Genomic DNA, 8359 nt, shown 5'->3' with positions numbered 1-8359 from the left:
GGAATAAAGAAATGCAATTGGCTCTGAGGATACTCTATAGAAAAGGGGTTACAGTTACCAAGTGATGTTTACCCACTCATGTTCTTAATTCTCCTAGAGATGCTTCTTGAGATAATTCCTTGAAAATTTGTTCAGGTGGCTGTAGTAGACTGCAAAAGTGGTCACAGTACTTTGCATCCCTTCCTTTTCATTGTGGAATTTATTTCCCTACCTCTTGAATCTGAGCAGATCTTGTGACTTAATGTGACTGAGCTTTGTAGTAATGATGCTATAATATTTCCAAGGTGAGGCAGAGTTTATTCCTGCTGCTCTTGGAACCAGAGACCACCAGCTAAGCCATCCTATGCTAGGCTGCACAGAGATGAGAGGGCACTTGGAGAACAAAGGTGCCCCTGCTAACAGCCAGCTTCCAGGTGACCTGGTCAGTGTCTGTGGGGGCATGAATGAGTCCCTGTTGAGATCAGCTGAAACTAGCCAAGACCAGATTCACCTTCTGGCTGAGCCCAGCCCAGGCTAAATTTCCATCTCATAGAATCATCATAACAACATATGGTTAAAGTACTGAATCTTAGGATTATTAAGCACAAAGGCCAACTGATACAATTATTGCTCTTACCACTGGTTTGATCCAAATTTCCCTGATATCAATGGTCCCTCCCCTTTTTGTCACCTACGGGGATTGTTCTCTTTTTCCCATCATCTAAAACTCTCTGTCTTCAAAACACACAGGCTCATAGACACTCCATGATGGTCCTCAAATTCTTAGCTTTAGGCAGATCTCTTGTTCATGCCATTCTCTTATAACCCTCACTCTGTCAAGTGTAAGAGTCATACTTGTAAATATGCTGCCTCATCAATATGAAGAGAGATGAATGACTTATGATGTAAAAATACACAAACTTCCTATTTTTTATGAAAGATTACATTAGCAATATGTCTCTTCTTAAATACTAATGATCAATAAATATATGAAAAAATGTTCAACATCACTAGCAATTATAGAAATGCAAATTAAAACTACACTGAGATTTTTATCTCACTTTAGTCAGAATGGCAATTATGAAGAATACAAGTAACAATAAATGTTGATGAGGATTGCAAATTAGTGCAACCATTCTGGAAAGCAATATGGAGATTCCTCAGAAAACTTGGAATGGAACCACCATTTGACCCAGTTATCCCACTCCTCAGCATGTACCCGAAGCACTTAAAATCAGCATACTATAGCAACATCAATGTTCATAACGGCTCAATTCACAATAGTTAAGATATGGAACCAATCTAGGTATCCTTCAACAAATGAGTGGAGCAAGAAAATGTGGTACATAAACACATGCAATATTACTTCACCATAAAGAAGAATGAAGTTATGGCATTTAAAGGTAAATGGGTGGAGCTGGAGAATATTATGCTCAGTGAAATAAGCCAAACCCCAAAAAACGAAAGCCGAATGTTCTCTCTGACATGTGAATGCTGACTCATAATAGTTGGAGGCAGGGAGGAAGGAAAGTGGGAGGGGCATAAGAAAGACAGTAGAAAGAATTGGACATAACATTCCTGTGTTCATATATGAATACATGACCAGTGTAACTCTGTATTGTGTACAACCACAAGAATGGAAAGTTATACTCCAAGTATGTATGATATGTCAAAATACATTATATTGCTTTGTATAACTAAAAAAACAAATTAAAAAAGGCTCTTCTTTTTGAAGAGAAGTGATTTTACATAGATTAGATTAATAGTGTGTTATTTTCTTACTCAAGGTACTGATACCAAGTTTAAAAGAATTCTCAATGTGATGTGATACTTTTCTTTATTTAGAATAAAATTTCACAATTTAAAACTTAAATGAAGAGATTGGGAGGGGCACTACTGAGGTTTATTTCTTTATCTGATGGACAGCTTCATAGGTGTGTTTCTTTTGAGATTATTCACCAAATCGTGCATTTAGTGTATTGTTGATACTCTCTATTTAGTGTTGTTAATGAAAGTATGTTGTACTTCCATCAACAAGTATTTATTACTAATAAGACATCATTTGAATCCATCTTTGAGTTACCCATGTTACTCTCCTGTCTCCTCTTAGGAGGACATGACTATTTTGTATTTGGTGTTAAAGATTCTGGTGGTTTGTTTTTTGCCCAGGGCCCCATCCTTGTGATTCATTTAATATTAATGTATTAGAGATCTCATTTCTGAATACAGACAACAGTGAGTTAGGACTTCAATGTATATGTTTTCTTGAGGAAGTGCCAGACACAGACGTTCAGTTAAGAAATGCATAGGCATATAATTCTTTATTTCTGTGTTTTGCTATATTATTGGAGTCTTGTTTTTTCTTTTGATATTATATTTTTTTATTTATCTATTTTGTGGCATAAAATTTCTACAATATTCTTTATGTAAAAATATCACGACTTCTTAGAACTTTCAGCAACTTACTGAGACCCTTTCTCAAAATAAAATATAAAAAGGACTGGGGATGATGCTCAGCGATAAAGCGCCCTTGGGTTCAATCCCTGATACGAAAGCAAATAAAACCAAACAAAAACCCCAACCAACCAACCAAACCCAAAACACCATAACTTGCTGAAATAATTTTCCATTTTTCTGCTATCACAATGTTGTTATGAAACTTCTTATTTATGTCTCCAGTAGAACATATAAAAGTCATCTTTTGGCCTTAAATCTTACACTGGAATTGTGGTTCAATTTCAACTAAACATAATGTCACAATATTTCTATATTGCAAGTGACTAAGATTTCAGACACAGCATCATCAGCAAAGAACACTCTCAAATTATTTTTTCAATCTCTTGATATAAATAGATGTTTTGAGGTTTTAGTTACTCTCTGCTTGTTCCTGAGGTTGACCATCTTACCATCTTCTTATGTGGTTATTAGCTCATTTGAGGTTCTTTTGTCTGAAAGCCTTGTTAATCTTATTTGCCTGCTTTTCAGCCTCTCTGTATGGATACATGGATCTAATTTACTATTAAATGATAAAGGGGCAAGATATGAATGGGAATGAGAAAGATGGGATAAACGTTGTGTGGAAGATGATAGAGATGAAGGTCCTCTAGGTATCCAGATCTGGGGAAGTAGTAATGTCAGTTGTTAATTGAAAGAGATATGTTTTCTTATATTGTTTCATCAGTTGAGGAATCTTGGGGTATCATTGACATTTTTTAACTCCATGAATGCAGGGATGGGGGAAGTGACAATGAAGTTCTGGCTTGAGAAGGTAGGATCTGTCAATCCTTGATTTGTAGGAAACAGGCAGGTCCTCTGCAGCACTATCATCAAGGAAACAGATGGTTAACCATGACCCATCGGACCCAGAATCATTCGGGAGGTCTAAACTTATTGTAGGATTTCTTCACTCAATAGCAGCTTCATGTACAGGTTGATTTTTAATTGAACCAATTAATAACATTGATAAATATTCACAGATCTTCACATTGAATAATTGAGCACATGATATTCATTGACTACCAGGTATTGAAGAAAGGGAGATGAAGATGTATGCAATGGATTTGGCATCATTTTTTTAAAGGGGTTGAGTGGAAATCATACTTTGAATGGTTATTTCGTGATTTTGTGAATAACTTGCATCAGCAGATGCTGACAGCTCAGCTTTTAGGCAAAAGACTAAGATTTATAGAAACTGTGTCGCATTCTCTGGGTCCAGGAATGACGACCAGTTATAAACTCCTGACTCTCTTGTGATGGGATTAGAATGTTTCTAATGTTCTTGATTTAGCCTGGGGTCAGAAGCAAAAAAATGTTGTTATCAAACTCAAGTTCAAGCTTGGTTTATTATGGATTCTGAGTCACATTATTGCAATGTAAACAGAAGGCAAGAAGCTTTGTAGATCATCAAGTTCCTAATAGTTATTATCATTATTCCTTCAAGGGTGAGTTCTCCTATGCCTGCTTCAACAAATAGCTCTTCTCCCAAGGGAGCCAAAGGCAACGAAGCAATTATATCCTGTTTGTCTTTAGTTGACCTGGGGATAGTGTGATTGACCCCCAGGGCATCTCCCTGGTTTGTCAACTTAGAACTCACTGTGACTTCTTGAGAGCTGTGAATAAACATATATTGGTATATCTATCTTGGATGGTTCTTAACTGCTGAGTCTTCTGCCTGTCACAATGGAACTTTGAGACCTACAGAGTTACCATCTGTTTCACGTATTTTGCACCTTCTAGAGAGAAATAGAAGGACCTTCCCAAGGCTTGTAGCTGAAGGTACTTGAGCTTATCATCTAAGGGGCCTTGTTAGATCAGGAGCATAAATTACATTAAATATAAGTTTATGTTTGTGTATGTGGTGTGTGCAGTGTGGTACTTCATGCCACACAATATGACAAATAGCTCCATGTAAAATAATTTATCTTGAACTGAGTATCTATCCAATTTTGAGAGAGTTGGATAAACCCAAATTTCCATGTTGAATTATTTTCTCAAACTGATCTAATTTTGAGATGTTAGAAAAATATGCCTCATTTTGTTTATCTTTAATCCATACTAAGTCTTGTTAGTATTTCTTTCAAATTTTAAACCAAATGTTTCTAATTGTATTCATCTCCACTGCCTTAATCCAGTTGTAAAATGATATTATTTTGTGTCTAAATTGTTGCCATGACTTCCTAGTCAGATTCTTGCTGACACTCTTACCTTTCTAGTCTGATTCTCTACCCAGAAAACTCAAGGTATTTAAACTTTCAGTCACATGTTTACTGAAGCATTTTCTAGGTTATACTTTGGCTTTGAGAATAGAATTGAAACTTTCCATGTGTCAGAGGCCTGACGTACTCGGGCTCCTCAAAAACTCTTCCACTCCATGCCCTTTGCAGGATGATATGCTCTTCAATTTCTCTGATCCTCCAATGCCCTAGCCCCGACCTCTCCAGCAACTTAAGGGGAGTGCTTGTATTTTAATCTTCAGGACAGACTTTTATGTTCAGAGCACATAAGAAGCTGAACCTCACAGTGGATTAGACAAAGGGGGATGAAGAAAAGGGAGGGGGATGGGAATAGGAAAGAAAGTAGAATGAACTGGACATCACTTTCCTATGTTCATACGTGAGTACATCACAGTGAAACTCCACATCTTGTAAACCACAAGAATGGGATTCTAATTAGAATAAGTTATACTCCCACATATATGTTTATGTATGAATACACTCTGCTGTCATATATATCTAAAAAGAACAAATAAAACATAAAAAATAAACTGGACCTCAGTACTCTAGTCTCTTGTATTGGGACAGTCTGTTAAAATTTATGATCTCAAGTTCGTATCATAAATCCTAGACTTCTCAAGTTGGTGCCTGGTCTCATCTGATGATTCTTCATGTTTCATGGTTTCTTCAAAAGATACTGTGTTGGTTCCTAGGTGAGCAAATAATAAACTTTGTCCAGACCATCCCTAGTGCATTTGTATGGCAAAAAGGCTGAGATATTCAGGTTAAAATGCACGTACATGGTTTGAAACCTTGATTTTATTTTGTAATAGACCCAGTAATTTCTCATTCTTTTCCATTTCCATCTCTTTTTTGTCTCCAGCAAAAGAGAACTTGAAGAGCATGAGGAGGGATAATCAGAGCAGTGTGTCCGAGTTCCTCCTCCTGGGGCTCCCCATCCAGCCAGAGCAGCAAGGCATGTGCTACGCCCTGTTCCTGGGCATGTACCTGACCACGGTGCTGGGGAACCTGCTCATCATCCTGCTCATCAGGCTGGACTCTCGCCTGCACACCCCCATGTACTTCTTCCTCAGCCACTTGGCCCTCACTGACATCTCTTTCTCCTCAGTCACGGCTCCAAAGATGCTCATGAACATGCTGATGCACACTCAATCCATCTCCTATGCTGGATGCCTCTCCCAGGCATTTTTTTTTTCTTATTGTTTGGGGGTCTTGACAGCTTCCTTCTGACCTCAATGGCCTATGACAGGTATGTGGCCATCTGTCACCCCCTGCACTACACCACCATCATAAGCCAGAGCCTCTGTTTCCTGCTAGTGGTTGTGTCCTGGGTCTTGTCTTCTGCTGGTGCCCTTGTGCACACCCTCCTCCTAGCCCGTCTCTCTTTCCTTAGAGGCAACACCCTTCACCACTTCTTCTGTGACCTCTCCACCTTACTCAAGCTGTCCAGCTCAGACACCACCATCAATCAGCTGGTCATCCTCATTGTAGGATTAGCGATTGTTACCCTGCCATTCATATGCATTCTAGTCTCCTATGGCCACATTGGGGCCAGTGTCCTGAGAAGACCCTCCATCAAGGGCATCTGCAAAGCCTTGTCCACATGTGGCTCCCACCTGTCTGTGGTTTCTCTGTACTATGGAGCCATTATTGCACTCTACTTTGTCCCCTCATCCAATAACTCTAGTGACGAGGATGTCATTGTGTCTGTGTTTTACACTCTGGTCACCCCCATGCTGAATCCCTTCATCTACACTCTGAGGAATCGAGATATCAAAGGGGCTCTGAGAATTATTCTCAGCAGAGGCGCGTTGTCAGCGTGATGGGCATTGTTTCTTGTTAACTGTAAATGAGACCTCAGTCCTGCACAGGAATCCTTTCCTCTCTGAACTGGTGCTTTTAGTGAATCTTGATATGGCACTCATTGTCTTCTGCCTGTGTTTCACCTTGGATATAGTTTTCTTCTGTGTTTGATTGTCTTGGTCCTGAGAATTTTGGGATTTTTATTAGTGTATTACAGTTATACATAATATTGGGGTTTAATTTGACATAATTCTGGAAGCATGGAATATAATTTGCTCCATTTTAGGTCTCAGCACTTCCTCTTCTCTCCCCTCCCCCTCCCGCTCTTGCCCTCCTTTTATTCTACTGTTTTTTCTTCCATTTATTCATTGTTTTTTTTCCTTTCTTCTGTTAAGGGTCAGGCAAAGCGTCGGAGAAAGAGACCACCAAGTGACCACTCATGCAATTGGCAGAAGGGGATTTATTGAACCAGCATGCTGGGGCTCCGTGCCCACTCAAGAAGGGAAAGCAGCCCAGAGCCCGGAGCAGGGGCTGAGCACTGCTTAAGTACACTTTTCTGGGGGGAGGGCGGGGATTTTACATACATCACAGTCTCCTTTAACAAATCATTATACACCGCGGGAAAATCAAACAACAACTCCTAAACATGATTAGTTCATTCATTGGCGGGAACAGGTCAGGCTGGAGTGATAGGTCATTTCTAAACGGGGTACACATTCAAACTGATTGGTTTTAGGGCCTAAAGGACTACGTGACCAGTTACACAGAGCCCTTCAGTTATTAAACAACCAAGTAGTCAGGGGAAATATTTACTGGGCAGTTCCAAGCATTGTCTTAACAGCTACAGAAATTTCAGGTTTTGCAGGTAGCATAGAAACCTAACAATACCTAATCCTTTACATTTTAACTCAGACCTTGCAGCTTAGAAACTTTACAATACCCGGTCTTTTACCCTTTAACTTTTATGCTTTAACTTCAATTTCTTTTACCCTTACACTTCCTTTTTTTGGGGTACCGGGTATTAAACTTAGGAGCACTCGACCACTGAGCCACATCCCCAGCCCTACTTTTTGTATTATATTTAGAGACAGGGTCTAAACTGAGTTGTTTACTGCCTCGGTTCTTGCTGAAGCTGCCTTTGAACTCGTGATCCTCCTGTCTCAGCCTCCCTGGCCGCTGGGATTACAGGCGTGTGCCACCATGCCCGGGTCTTCCTTTTAAAATTAATCAATTTTTTTTTGTTTTTGGATATACATGACTGTAGGGTGTATTTTGACATATTATACATACATGGGGTGCAACCCATTACAATTCTGATCCCGTTCTCGTGGATGAACATGATGTGGAGTTACACAGGTCGTGCATTCATCATGAGTATATAAAAGTTACGTTGGATTCGTTCTACTGTCTTTCCTATTTCCATCCCCACTCCCTTCCCTTCATTCCCCTTTGTCTAATCCACTGAACTTCTGTTTTTCTCCTCCTTATGGTCCCTTGTTAGGGGTTAGCATCCACATATCAGAGAGGACATTTGACCTTTGGTTTCTTGGGACTGACTTCTTTAACTTTGTTTCCATAATTGTTGCTTTAGAGATATACATAAAGGTGAAATCGACTTTGCTATATTCACGTAGGTACATAGTGTACATAATTTGGTCAATTGCATTTCACTGTTCCTCCATTTTCCCGTGCCTCATCTCTCCTGCTCTGTCCCTGTCTTTTCCCCATTGATTTCCATTCTATTGTCATGATATTCCCCCATTTTTCCTGCTTATTCTACCTTCTGCAAATGAGAGAAAACATTTGGCTGTTGACTTTCTGAGTCTGGCTTATTTCACTTACTG

The 8359-nt window shown here is 39.4% G+C and overlaps 1 pseudogene; it reads left to right on the top strand.

The window, feature by feature from the left end:
• The first annotated feature begins 5591 nt into the window (after window positions 1–5591).
• LOC107152216 lies at window positions 5592–6535 on the top strand (annotated as a pseudogene).
• Window positions 6536–8359: the final 1824 nt, after the last annotated feature.

This window comes from Marmota marmota, unplaced genomic scaffold (genome assembly GCF_001458135.2).
Source record: "Marmota marmota marmota unplaced genomic scaffold, marMar, whole genome shotgun sequence".
Taxonomy (NCBI): Eukaryota; Metazoa; Chordata; class Mammalia; order Rodentia; family Sciuridae; genus Marmota; species Marmota marmota.
The sequence above is the reverse complement of the archived record's forward strand: the minus strand, read 5'-3'. Positions and strand labels throughout refer to the sequence as shown.